General features: G+C 50.4%; 1 long non-coding RNA gene across 1 annotated transcript; it reads right to left on the bottom strand.

Moving 5' to 3' along the window:
- Window positions 1-2,422: 2,422 nt before the first annotated feature.
- LOC116879090 lies at window positions 2,423-12,037 on the bottom strand. The gene is made up of 4 exons (XR_004384962.1): window positions 11,974-12,037; window positions 4,327-4,424; window positions 3,553-3,727; window positions 2,423-2,652 (listed from the first exon to the last, which is right to left on the bottom strand). It is a non-coding gene; the product is annotated as an uncharacterized LOC116879090 (long non-coding RNA).
- Between the last annotated feature and the right edge of the window lie 152 nt (window positions 12,038-12,189).

The following is a 12,189-nucleotide window of genomic DNA, read 5'->3' as shown; positions in this document are numbered from 1 at the left end:
CCTTCCCTACTCCCGGTCCCCCTGTCCAGCGCCGCTCTGCCTCGGCGGCTGGGCAGGAAGACCCCCCGGGAGTGTAGCCCCCGGTAGCCCGCCCGGTGCTCCCAGCAGACACCTGCCGCGTCCCCCGCACCCGGCTGCGCTTGGCCTGGGCGGGGGCCCCAAGCCTGAGCAGGGCTCTGTCTCTGCAGGCGGCGCAGGGCGTGGCGGCTTGGGCCGATATGCTTGCCTGTGGCTCCCACACCCTCCCCGTCCAGCGCCGGAATTCCTCTGTGGGTTTCAAACGCAACGGCTCCGGCTCCGTGCGCGGGCCGCCCTGGATTCCGTGCCCAAGGCGCCCCGGCAGGGTGGGGGTGGGGACCCGGAGGACCCCAGAGCATTTGCGCCTGTTGGAAGTCAAGGGCGCCGTGCCCCCGCTGCTCCGTGGGGGAAACCTCAGCTCCTGCCAAGGGCCCCTGGCCCTGAATCGCCTGATTTTACCCCAAACTGCCATTGTATTGGGGCTTACCTTGTGACAAGCTCTGGGCTTTCTGTGTTATATTCAAGGAACAAGTTCATGTAGTTAGTACCATTGTTTATGACTGTTCTGCGTTTGAGGAAACCCAGGCCCTGAGTCAGGAAGGGGTATGTCCAAGGCTCTCTAGGAAGAGGGGAGCTGTGAAACAAACCCAGCCCCGCCCCCCACATCGGTCCTGATCCTGTGCTTTCAAGACATTGAGATCCACCCGTCCCTCCTGAGCTGCGTGCAGTGGGTCCTCAGGGTGAGAGTGGGGTCAGGGCTCAGGTGCAGAGAGAAGGGCTAAATTAGCAGTTTGCGGCCCAGTGGGCTCCCCCATTCACTGGATGGGCTTCGTTAAACTTGGAACTGACAGCACCTTTGCCTGTTCAGAGTCAGTCCTCGTTCCTCTAGGGTTTCCAGAAAAGGGAGAGCTCAATGACTGGGGAGAAGATTGGATAGGAACAGACCCGAGCCTGGTTGAATCCCGACACGGCCATCTCCAAGCTGTGGGACCCCAACCACTTTTTAAACCTCTCCCATGCTCCTGCCTTCCTTCTTTCCTTCCCCAGGATCGACTGAGGACCTCCAGGTGAGTTGCTGGGCTCTGAGGAAGCACACAGGTGAACGAGATAGCACGGTCCTTGATTTCCTGAAGCCTATATTCTAGGGCAAGGAGACAGATCACAAACTAGCAAAGCAAGTAAATAAGCACTCAATAGAGATGAAACAAGGCTCTGAGGGGGCAGGGGGAGGGGAATGGTGGCTGCATTAGAGGGATGTCCTGGTAGGCCTCTTTGAGGAGCTAAGTTAACACAGAAAATGAGACAGAAGGAGGAGAAGGAATCCTTTTCTATAAAATCGTGTTGAAAAATTCTTAAGAAAACCACATATACAGCACATAGTAGGCACTCAATAAATGTGTCTTGGAATGAATTAATGGCATATCATTTGTAAAGAACCTGGCATACAGTAGGTGTCCAATACACAACCTTGCTCTTTAGAAAAGGCCTGAGTTCCTGGAAATGTTGACTCTCGATTTTGAAATCCAAGCTTCATTCCCCTTTGATTTTCATTATAAAATTGAAGATGTGCTCCTTTGGGGAAAATTCTGAGGACCTAGACTGAATAAAATTATAGTTAAGAATGTAGAAAACCTTTTAAGACAGTGTATTTAAAGGAGAAGTGATCATTTCTGATGAAATATTAATAGTTCTGAAAATGTCACTCAGTGTTTGTGCTGCTTGGCATTTGGTTGGCTAACACCTATGCTTAGAGCACAACGCCAACAACCCAGCACTGCCCAGGCCACAGGATTCTGGAAACTTGGCCAGCTCACTCACTCATGTTCTTTCTCCCCCTGTAGCAGGAGACTAGGCAGCAGGGGCTAAACTGGAAAGGATTGGGGAGGGGGGGGGATGCAGCAGGGATACAGAATAAAGATAGGGGCATATTTCTTGGAGTACACAGCTGAGGTTTCTAGAAGATTCTGCAAAAAATATAAGTGAAATAATTCGAAATAGTATAAAGCTATGTCTAATATGCTAGCTGCTAAACCACATGGGGCTATTTTAATTCTATTTTAACATAAATTAAGTTAAATTTTTAGTTCCTTCGTTATATCAGCCACATTTCAGGTGCTCTTTGTGGCTTGTGGCTACCATTTTGGACTGCAAAGAGAATATTTTCATGGTCATGAAACACATAGACTCTAGAACCAGACTACCTGGATGCAAATTCTGAGTTCATATGTTCTGGCCTGGGGATATTAGTTCTCTAGGGCTGCCATAACAAAGTACCACAGAATGGGTGGCTGCAAAAAACCATAGAAATTTATTTCTTCACAGTTCTGGGGGTTGGAATTTCAAGATCAAGGTGTCCACAGGATTGTTTCCTTAGGATGCCTCTCTCATGGGCTCCTGGATGGCTTTCTTCTCCCTGTGTCTTCATACGGTCTTCCCTCTGTGTGTCTGTCCTCTTCTTATAAGGATATCAGTCGTATTGGAATAGGACCCAATCAATGATCTCATTTTACTTTAATCGCTCTTTAAAGGTTCTGTCTCTACTTACAGTCATATTTGGAGGTACTTCCTGGGGAGTTAGGACTTCAACATATGAATTTGGAGGGACACCATTTAGCTCATAACACTTAGTCTCATCTGTAAAATAGAATGATAGTAAAGAACACCTGCTTTGTAGAATTGTTGTAGATATACTATTACTAGGTAATTGACACATGAAAAGTCGCTAGAATGTGGAGCATATAAGACATCCGTAAAAGTGCTGTGTATTAGTTCCTTTGTTGATTACACCGAAATGTGGACTACTGGAGTTTCTAAATAAAAGCTTTTGTGCTAGGTAGAGGGAGGGAGGACTTTCGCTGTCCTGGGGCAATTAGTCCGTGATGGAGGGACAGACTCAAATCATCCACTAAGCCTTTCTGGGCTTTGTGCATTTTTGAGCACCTGCCATGGGCCAAGACTGTACAAAGCAAAGGGCGAGGAGATGATAAAAACCTTTGGCTTAGACATTGCTACAGGCAAGTGAAGGAGCGAAGCGTTCCATAAATGCCTGGTAAACAGCAGATGTAGGGTGGAAACTGGACTTATTCCAGTCTTGTTCAATATATGTAGTGGGTTCCTCCAGTGCCTACGTATTTATGTGCCCAGCACGTGAAATAGTGTCCATGGCTCCTGCATGCTTCACTTCGAGCATTGGAAAAGGGCAGGGACCAGACCTGGCTTCGGCACCTTGAACAGTGGGTTCGATCTGTTTGGACACATTCTTAAATTACCTGTTACTGCCCTTACGACGCTGGGAAGATTGTTTAACCTCTGTATACCTCGGTTTGCTCATCTGGTGAAACAGGGATAATAAAATACCAACTTCATAGAGTTGTTTTGCGATACCTGAGATAATGCAGGTGCGGAGTTTAGGACAGGGACCCAGTGAATATTAGCTACCATATTTAGGATTCTGAGGTTCTTGCTTTCTATTTGGAAGCAAGAAAGCCTCAGGAAGAAGCAACTGTCCCTCCCTCTTCCCCAGCCCCCACTCACCTGGCTTCCATCACAGACACTAACATGGCCAGGATGGAACCCTCCTCCAGGTGCACATAGCCAGTGCTCCAGGAAGACCTTCACAGGCTGGAAAGCAGCTTCCTCTTGCAGGCCCTATCCCTCATCGAACATATTTGAAACACACCCACCTCTCACCACAAATATAACTTTTTGGCTGTAAAAGAAAAATTGAAAGGATTTTTGCCATTTTGCTTTTGAAAATTTTTGGCCATGAGTAATTTATTTAATTTATGGTCAGCTGTGATTTTTTACTGTGCTTGGTGCCTAGCTGGGATGTCTTGCACAGTGAGGAAACTCCAACCTACAGACTGTTATCAAATGTAATGAAATTTTTATGACTACTAAATTCAACCATTAATAAAGTTGACATGATGTTACATTTTGCATTTAATTAAATATTTACTGATTTTAAGGTTGCAGTTTTCTACTTTGTGTTGTGGAGCTAATAAAAACATGTTTAGGCCTCAGACTTTTTGTATGCCCCCGAAAACCCATAGAGAAACCCCCCTTCATTCCCAGGCCAATGATGCCCTAATGGGTCAGGCTACCCAGATTTGGGAGGGGCATGCATAGGGAGACCCCAGGTAAATTTCCTGAGGGACAAACCATCAGAACTGGAGGAAAAGGAGGGTGCAGCCATGTGTCACAGGAACAGGCCTTCCTGGATATTGTCCTGGCAACTGAACCCAGCCACAGAGCAGCCAGCCATTTCCAGGACTTTGAAAAGGACACCAGAATGCTCTGGAAACAAACCTGTGACTCTGGCTTCTCTCTCCTGGCAACACCGTCAGCAATCCTCACCATCGCCCAGGGGATTTCATCTCTTATTCTTGCCCCCATTCCTTGCCCACCTGTGTGGAGATTGTTAAGAGTTGAGGCTGTGGTAGGGGCACCTGGGTGGCTCAGTGGTTAAAGCCTCTGCCTTTGGCTCGGATCATGATCCCAGGGTCCTGGGATCGAGCCCGCATTCGGCTCTCTACTCAGCAGGGAGTCTGCTTGCCTTCCTGTCTCTGCCTACTTGTAATCTCTGTCAAATAAATAAAATCTTTATTAAAAAAAAAAGAGTTGAGGCTGTAGTAGCTGATAAACTTGAATTTGAATTCCTGCTCTGCTACTTACTACTGATGGCTTCACACATGCTTAACTCCTCTGGCATTTCATCATCTGCAAAGGGGTTGAAACAAGAGACAGGTGCAGAGGGGGAGAGGTTCAGATAGGAAAATGCAAAGTTCCCAGCATAGATTCCTGATTATTGTTCTTACCAGCTAGTAAAGTGAAAGTGGTAGCTTATGAGATGTCCATTTTTAAGTTAGGGAAAAGGAAGGCCATAGTTGATGGAAGGAAAGAACACGACTTGGCAGTGGTGTCCCAGTAAGGTAGCAAAAAAGTCAGAACTCATTTGGCCTTTCACTTCCTGCTCTGGCTTTCCTGCCAGACTCATTGTGACAGGTGCCCCGAGAATTTCTGGAGAGGCTGTATGTGGGATCCTTCTCAACTAGAAGCTTGGTGTTCTGCCCTTCCTTCCATAACTTCCATGCCAAGAGGTTGGTCACCAGTATGCATTCATTTAAGATTTATGCTAGCCAACTGCTGAGACGATCTGAGGCAGCTTTCAGATTAAAAAGTAAAAATTACAGCTTTGAAGAATAAAGCAAGAACTGACTTCATCTAAAGAAAACAAAGAGTTGCTACTTTCAAGCACCTGAATTGGTCAGAACGTACTGAGGTAATAAGATAATAAAACTGGGTATCCCTATTTGTCAGCTAAAGCAAAAATGGAAACACGTCGGAAGGCAGAGTTTTTATTTTCTGACAGCAGAAAATACACATCTTCATCTGTGGAGACAAAATGTTTCCTGGAAATAACCTCAAGCATGAATTTATCATGAGTCCTTGTATAAAGGACACTGAGTGACATAGTGGGCCATATATTCAATTCTGTTTTCATAAAGACAGAAATGCCATTAAGTTGGTCAGTTTCTCACATCAGGGTTCTCTGAAGATACAAAGCGTAACATTAAATCATAACTCAGAGAGGGCATTTCTTTAAGGAACTCAGATAATGAAGTCTAGGGGAGACACCTTTGGGTCCATTCCACAACCATTACTGAGCACCTAGTCAAGCATCCATCCATCCATTCACCCAGCAGAGCTCTACCAAATGCCCACCGTGTACCAGGCACTCTAAGTGGCACTGGTGAAGACTGCAAGAGCTGACACCTGGACTGAGTTCTGAAGGACAAACAGGAGGATACCAGACACAGCGGGAGGAAGAGAGCATTCCGGATTTGATCTAAGGAACAGCACATATAAAAGCCCAAGACAAGGGAGAGAGAAAGCAGGCCCATCTCAGAAGTATAAGGGGCTCCAAATGGAGAGAGCATGTGTGGGTGAGTGGGGAGAGGGGGGCTAGAGGAGCATATAGGCACAGGTTAATGGAAGCCCCCGTAGGAAGAAATTAGCAGGGAGCTTGGATTTTACTCTGTAGGTCATGGGGAAATGTCCTGGGAAGATGGGGGAGCTGTGAAATCAGTGGAGTGCTTGCAAAGTAACTGGTGGCAAAGAGGAGGCTACACTGAATGGGGCAAAAGCAGAACTGGGGCACGTGGGATGTGGCTGTTGTAAGAAACTGGAAAGAAAGACCCTAAGACCTGGGGAATATTAAGAAGGCAGAATTTAGATGACTTGGGGGGCTGCCTGGATGACTTGGGGGAAACAGGGAAAGCATCCAGGATGAACCCTGCAGCTTTCTGGCTCAGGAACCCGTGGATGTGGAGACAACGAGCAGAGAGGCAGGATGCGGTGACAGGTTACAAACTAGGAAGTCCAGGTGTGAGCAGGATAGGGCATGGCGTCCCGTGGGACATCCAGGAGGATAGGATGCCAGACCCCCTGCAGGCACTAGGAACCTAGACCTTCAGGAGGTTTCTGCCAGAGGCAACTCTCAGTCCACCAAGTCACAGTGTCTGTTGGGGGGGGGGAGCAGTGAGAAGTGGGACAATTACAGAGCCTGGAGAGTGCAGAAGTGAGATCCCCAGCCCCTCCTGCCCTTCTATCAGCATCCCAGACTGCACAAATGCTGCGGAAGCCTCAGGCTACCTGCCTCCCAGCGCTTGCCCACACTGCTTACTTCCAGGACCTGGTTGCCTCTCCCCCACCTCTTTCCCTAGGCTGAGCCAGGAACCCTCTTCCTTTCTACCCCCTGCTATATTGAATCCTGCTTTGCTGTTTATCTCCCTTCCCTATAAACTATCAGCTCCCTGAAGGCAGGGACTACTGGCTAGGTCTTATTCTTCTTTCTGTGTTCCTCATTCCTTCCTCCACACCCAGTGCAGAGCCTGGTTTGCTGAGCAACATTTGAGACATGGACAAATGAACAAGTGAGGAATAAGCCCATGACTACATGGAATATTCCAGAAGAAACCATGCAGGGGTGTGCAAGGGTACTGCCAGCTGCTGGGACATGTCCCAGTATTCCAGTGGCTCAATGCTGTGAAAGATCATGTCTCATACAAGAGTCTGATGCTGGTGTTTCTGGTTGATGGTGATTTTCCTCCACACCGTGATTTGGGACCCAGGCTTCTTCCAGCTTGTGGCACTGCCATCGCAAGGGACACACACACTCTGCTCCAGCCAGCGGATGGAGGAGAAAGGATGAGAGGATTTTATGGGATCAGCCTTCAAATGGTATCCACCACTTCTGCTTACTTTCCTTTGGCCCGGACCCTGTCTTGTAACGTTACCCAATTCCAAAGGGGACTGGGACATGTAGCCACTACTCAGGGACACTTCAGCTCTTTTCAACATCTTGGACTGCATAATTTGGGAGGGGGTGGAGGAGAGCTTCCCCAGGGGGTTATAGGATGTCCACCAGCATCCCCAACCTCTACCCTCTAGAGGCCAATAGCACCCTCCAGTTGCAGCTGTTGTCAAATGTCCCCTGGGGGACAGTATTGCCCCTGATTGAGAACAGTTGCTACATTCCATGGAAGGGGAAGCAAGGGCTTCTGAGATCCAGCTAGCTGGCCAAGCTGCAAGGGAGCCCAGCAGGAGGGACAGGGGCCACCTAGGACAGGTGCCACTTGAGCTGGGCGGGGGTTAGGACCATTTACTCTGCACGGTAAGAGAGGAAAGGTACTACTGTTAGAGGAGACAGTGGGAGTAAAGGCACGGAGGCATGACAGCATAGCTGACTGGAGCTTCCAAGTGGAGATGATAGTCTAGGGTAGCCCCTAGAGGGACAATCTAGAGTTAGCCCCTAGAGATAGGGTAGTCTAGGATAGCCCCTAGAGATCATCGCATTGTGGCCTCTGGAGAAATCTGACCTCTTTTGCCACTGGTGGGAGTGCTGTCCCTCTCCTTGTATCACAAATAGATTTTTCTATAAGAATTCGGGGGACCCCCCATTTGGTAGCCTTGGAGGGCTAACTAGGGGCCCTTCTCACTTCTCCCTCCTGGCGTCTGAGGCCCACAGACTCACTGACCTTCGTTCTGGGCTTTTTCTTCCTGAAACCCCTGTCACCTCTTCCTGGGGAGCAGATCGCTGTCATGTCCACAGTGACAGCCTTGCTCTTGGGACAGAGGAGCTTCTGTGTGATCATACTGGTGATTTATAATCCCTGCCCTCTACTCAGACCCCAGGCTCCTCCTTGGAGCCTTTGCCTTTGCTCTGTGGTCCTTCTCTGCCCTCCTGCTTACCGCGCCCCCCCCCCCACACACACACTTTTGCCGCCACCCCCACCCCATGGCTTCAGAAATCTCCTGCATTTTCTTCTTGGGTCAGAATGAAAATTGCAGGGCATCAAGTCTCCAGCCCCTCCTTAAATCAGGCTGAATTCTCCAGCGCATCAGGTCTTGTTTTCTTTCTAAAACGAACTCTGATCTTATCTGGATATTAGGCTTATCTTGGCTAGTCACTATACTGCGTTGGGCTTTTTTGCAATGTGATATTGTGGAGACATCTTGACCTGTGGCTGCCTACTATTCTGGGGAGAAAGGAAGGGGCATGTAGGGGGCCAGCCCTGGAGGCTGGGCTGAGAGACACCCTCTCCTAAGGCTACATCAGGGTGGGTCATTATCATCTCTTGGACTCCTGCCTCTCCCTTGCTCCGTGAATGTTCCTAAGGCTCCCGTCTCTGCCTATACCCACATCTCTTCCAGCAAAGACTACTGCAGTCACCTTCCAAGTGCATTCCCTTTTTCTGCCCCTTCCTTCCCATCTGTTCCCCACAGAGAAGTCAGAGTACATGCCAGGCTGTGCCCCTTGGCTTCTACTTTCTAGAAATAAAAAATCCACCTCTCTGGGATTCAGAGCTGTCCACCTTTCTGGAGTATCTCCTGCTAAAGCCATCATGCTACGCGCAGCCCTAACAGATCTCTCTTTAAATATATATACCCACCATCATGCCTGTGCTTCCTTTCCTCCCTCCACCTGCTTTCCTTTTGTGGGTAGAATTGTTTCTCCTTCCCCAAATTCGTATGTTGAAGTCCTAACTCCCAGTGTCTCAGAATGGGACTGTATTTGGAGACAGTGTTTTGAAGAGGAAATCACTAAAATGAGATTAGGGTGGGCCCTAATCCAGTGGCTGATGTCCTTCTAAGAAGAGGTGACTGGGACACAGACAGGTACAGGGGGAGACAATATGAAGGGATAGGGAGAAGGCCATCTACAAGTCAAGGAGAGAGGACTGAGAAGGAGCCAACCCTGTGGACACCTTGATCTCAGATGTCTAGGCTCCAGAACTATGAGAAAATGAGTTTCTGTGGTTTAAGCTACGCACTCTGTGGTACTTTCTTACGGCAGGCCTCGTGAACTAATACAGCTCTTGCTCTCACTGTCTGTGGCTAAACTCCAAACTCTTCACCCATCCCCTTTGCCTCTGCACGATCTGGTTCCAATGCCCCCACTTCTACCCTCACCTGCAGGGTGTCCCCTCTTGCTCACTTGATACAGCCCTACACCCTGTCTCTTACCCTTGTCCTTTTTCAGAGCCTTGTCCATGTCCCCCTGAACCAAAAATCCCTTTCCCACCTCTTTACAGGCCTGTGCTGCTTAATTTAGATCCTGCTTTCAAGGTCACCACCTCCGAGAGGCCTGCCCAGACAGACCACCTATTTAAGTTACATCCCACGCCCCCCCCCATAGTCTTTCTCAGAACACCATGAACTTTTCCTTCATGGTGTCCTTAATTAGTAACGTCATCTAAATTTATCTATTACCTACTTGCACCAAGCCAGGGACTGTTCACCTGGGTGGATATTCATTATCTAGTACTGTCCATCGTGTAATGATGCTCACTAAATATTTGTTGAGTAAATCTTCATCTTGCCAAAATCTCTATCCAGGCCTCGGGGCCCAGCCAAAATCCTACTTCCCTCCTTAAATGAGGAGACTTTCATTCCCCCACGTCCAAGACAAGCTTAGTCTTGATTTGTCTCTGTAACAGGTCCCTTGTGGCATGGTGATCACCATCGCCCGACTGTCGGGGTTGTGTGTAGGGTGCCCAATTCTGCCCCACATCTTTCCAAGCTGGCCTGCACACTGTGGATCTCTGCATTGCCCACAGCACAGGCTGGCACATGGCCCAGAGCCCAGGGGGCCTCAGTAAATGTATGTGGACCCAAATAGATCAGAGAGAGGGATGAATGGTGGAGGAAGTAAGTGGGCCATTTATAGGGATGAAAAGTACGCCCCTGCCCTCCACATCCCCCAAAGAGAAGGATAACAAACATTCCTATTGCCAGGGAAGGTTTAGGGGGGCAAACCTCAGCTGTGGGTTGCAGCCACAGAGCAAAGTTCTGGGGCTAAGAAGGGGCTAGGGGCAGTCCACTGGCCTGGAGCCCCAGAATTATAGAGCAGCCCAGACTCTTCTGCCCAGCTGTGGGCTACTGGGGAGGGCTGGGCATCTGCCAGCTCTTCTCTGGAGGGGAACCCAGGAGGCAGGAGAGGGGGAAGGCCCAAGCTTAGAAGCCAGGAGCCCACCCCAGGGAAGGCCCCAGCCAACAGCCCCCCAAGGCTGCCATCCACTCACGGCACAGCCAGTCCCTCCCTCCTCCCCAGGGCTGGTGGGAAGGCCTTGGCCAGTCTTGGCGGGCTGAGCTCTCTCTTTCAGGGGCTGGGCCTGGACAATGGGAAGCGAAAAGCCCCCTCCCCACTGCCCTGGGGACATAAAGCAGGCCTTTCACTGTGGAGTTCTGGCTGCTTCGGTTGGTTCTTGGCACCCGGCAAGAGGGCGTCAGGAGGGGCTAGAAAACAAGTGTGTTGGGGGTGGGGTTGGGCCAGCGATTCGGAGGATGCTAGCCGGCCCTAGGCCACCGGGCAGGCTCCCCAGCTGTGGGATGAGCTCATGCAGGGAAACCGGAACAACTTGGGGTGGGGGTGGGGGATGGGCATCAAGGAAGCTGGGAGATCGTGGCTCTGGGGAGCAAGTTTTTCCTGGGGGGTAAGAACAAGCATCCACTCCTCCGGCCCTGCGCATCACCCTCCCCATTGGAGATCCGCAATCCCGTAGCCCTTTTCAGGCTGTTTCCCGGAAATTCCCAGGCCCAGCCGATAGCCCGCCACTGGCCGGGGGACTCGCAGAACCAGAGCTCAGGCTCGGCCAAACCCCCTAAACCCGGAGCTCAGCCTCTCTCTTGTGCTTCAGGCAAAGGGGGTGGGGTGCTCACCGACTAGCGTCTCTCCGCTGGGCGAGCCAGTGGGGACCTTCCCCACCCCCAGCCTTGCCCCTCCCGGTCCCCCCCCGCCCCCCCCCCCCGCCCCCGCAGTGGCTCTTCCTTCTCGCCCAGAGTTTGGCATAGACAACGAAGGAGCCATCGTGACTGACAGAGGAGCCTAGGGAAGATGAGACTGAGACAGAGACCGACTGGGGGTGGGGGATGGGGTGGGACCCGACGCTGGGTCTTTGGGGGCAGGTGGCAGCGGCGACGGGGTAGAGGTGGGGAGCAGCTCACCCCACTGGGAAAAATTCGCCCGTTTGGGGGCCGTGGCTGGGAGGGGGAGGGGAGAAGCAGGGTCCAGTTTTTTAATTTTGAGGATAAATTGTACAAGTAACTCTTGCATCGTCCTTCCACCAACCTCACCTGCCCCACGCACCTCCCCCCCCAATCCCCCACCCCTCCACCCGAGCGCATACAGGCACTCCTCCCTCCATCCTGATTTTGTCTTAGGGTAGGGGTAGGACCGCCCCAGCCAAATAACCTGTCGCCCCCACCCCCCGCCCAATTCTTAACCCCGGTGTGAGCGCACACACCCTTCTCCTGGGATGGGCTAGAAGGCTATTGAGAATGGACCTCCTAAATAAACATCGGCCCCGACCTCCAGATTGCAAGTTCAAAGCCACCACCCATGATCAGCTCTTAAGAGCCCTGACTTGGGGAACCGCGTCCTTCTTTGGTTACCTTTTCCCAGACAGTATTCCAATTTCCAAACGTGGAAGAGGCGTGTGTGTGTGTGTGTGTGTGTCCGCGTGTGTGTCGCTATCACTGTGTGTATGTGTGCGCGTGTGTATGGGGGTGTATTCATGGGTGATCTTATAAATGGAAACGAGAAGACTGAACTTAAAAGAAACTGGTCAATTGTAAAACAAACAGGAATAAACAACCCTTTAGATGTAA

This window comes from Lontra canadensis, unplaced genomic scaffold (assembly GCF_010015895.1).
Source record: "Lontra canadensis isolate GAN:19392208 unplaced genomic scaffold, GSC_riverotter_1.0 scaffold60, whole genome shotgun sequence".
Lineage (NCBI taxonomy): Eukaryota > Metazoa > Chordata > Mammalia > Carnivora > Mustelidae > Lontra > Lontra canadensis.
This window is presented reverse-complemented; position numbering and strand designations above follow the sequence as displayed.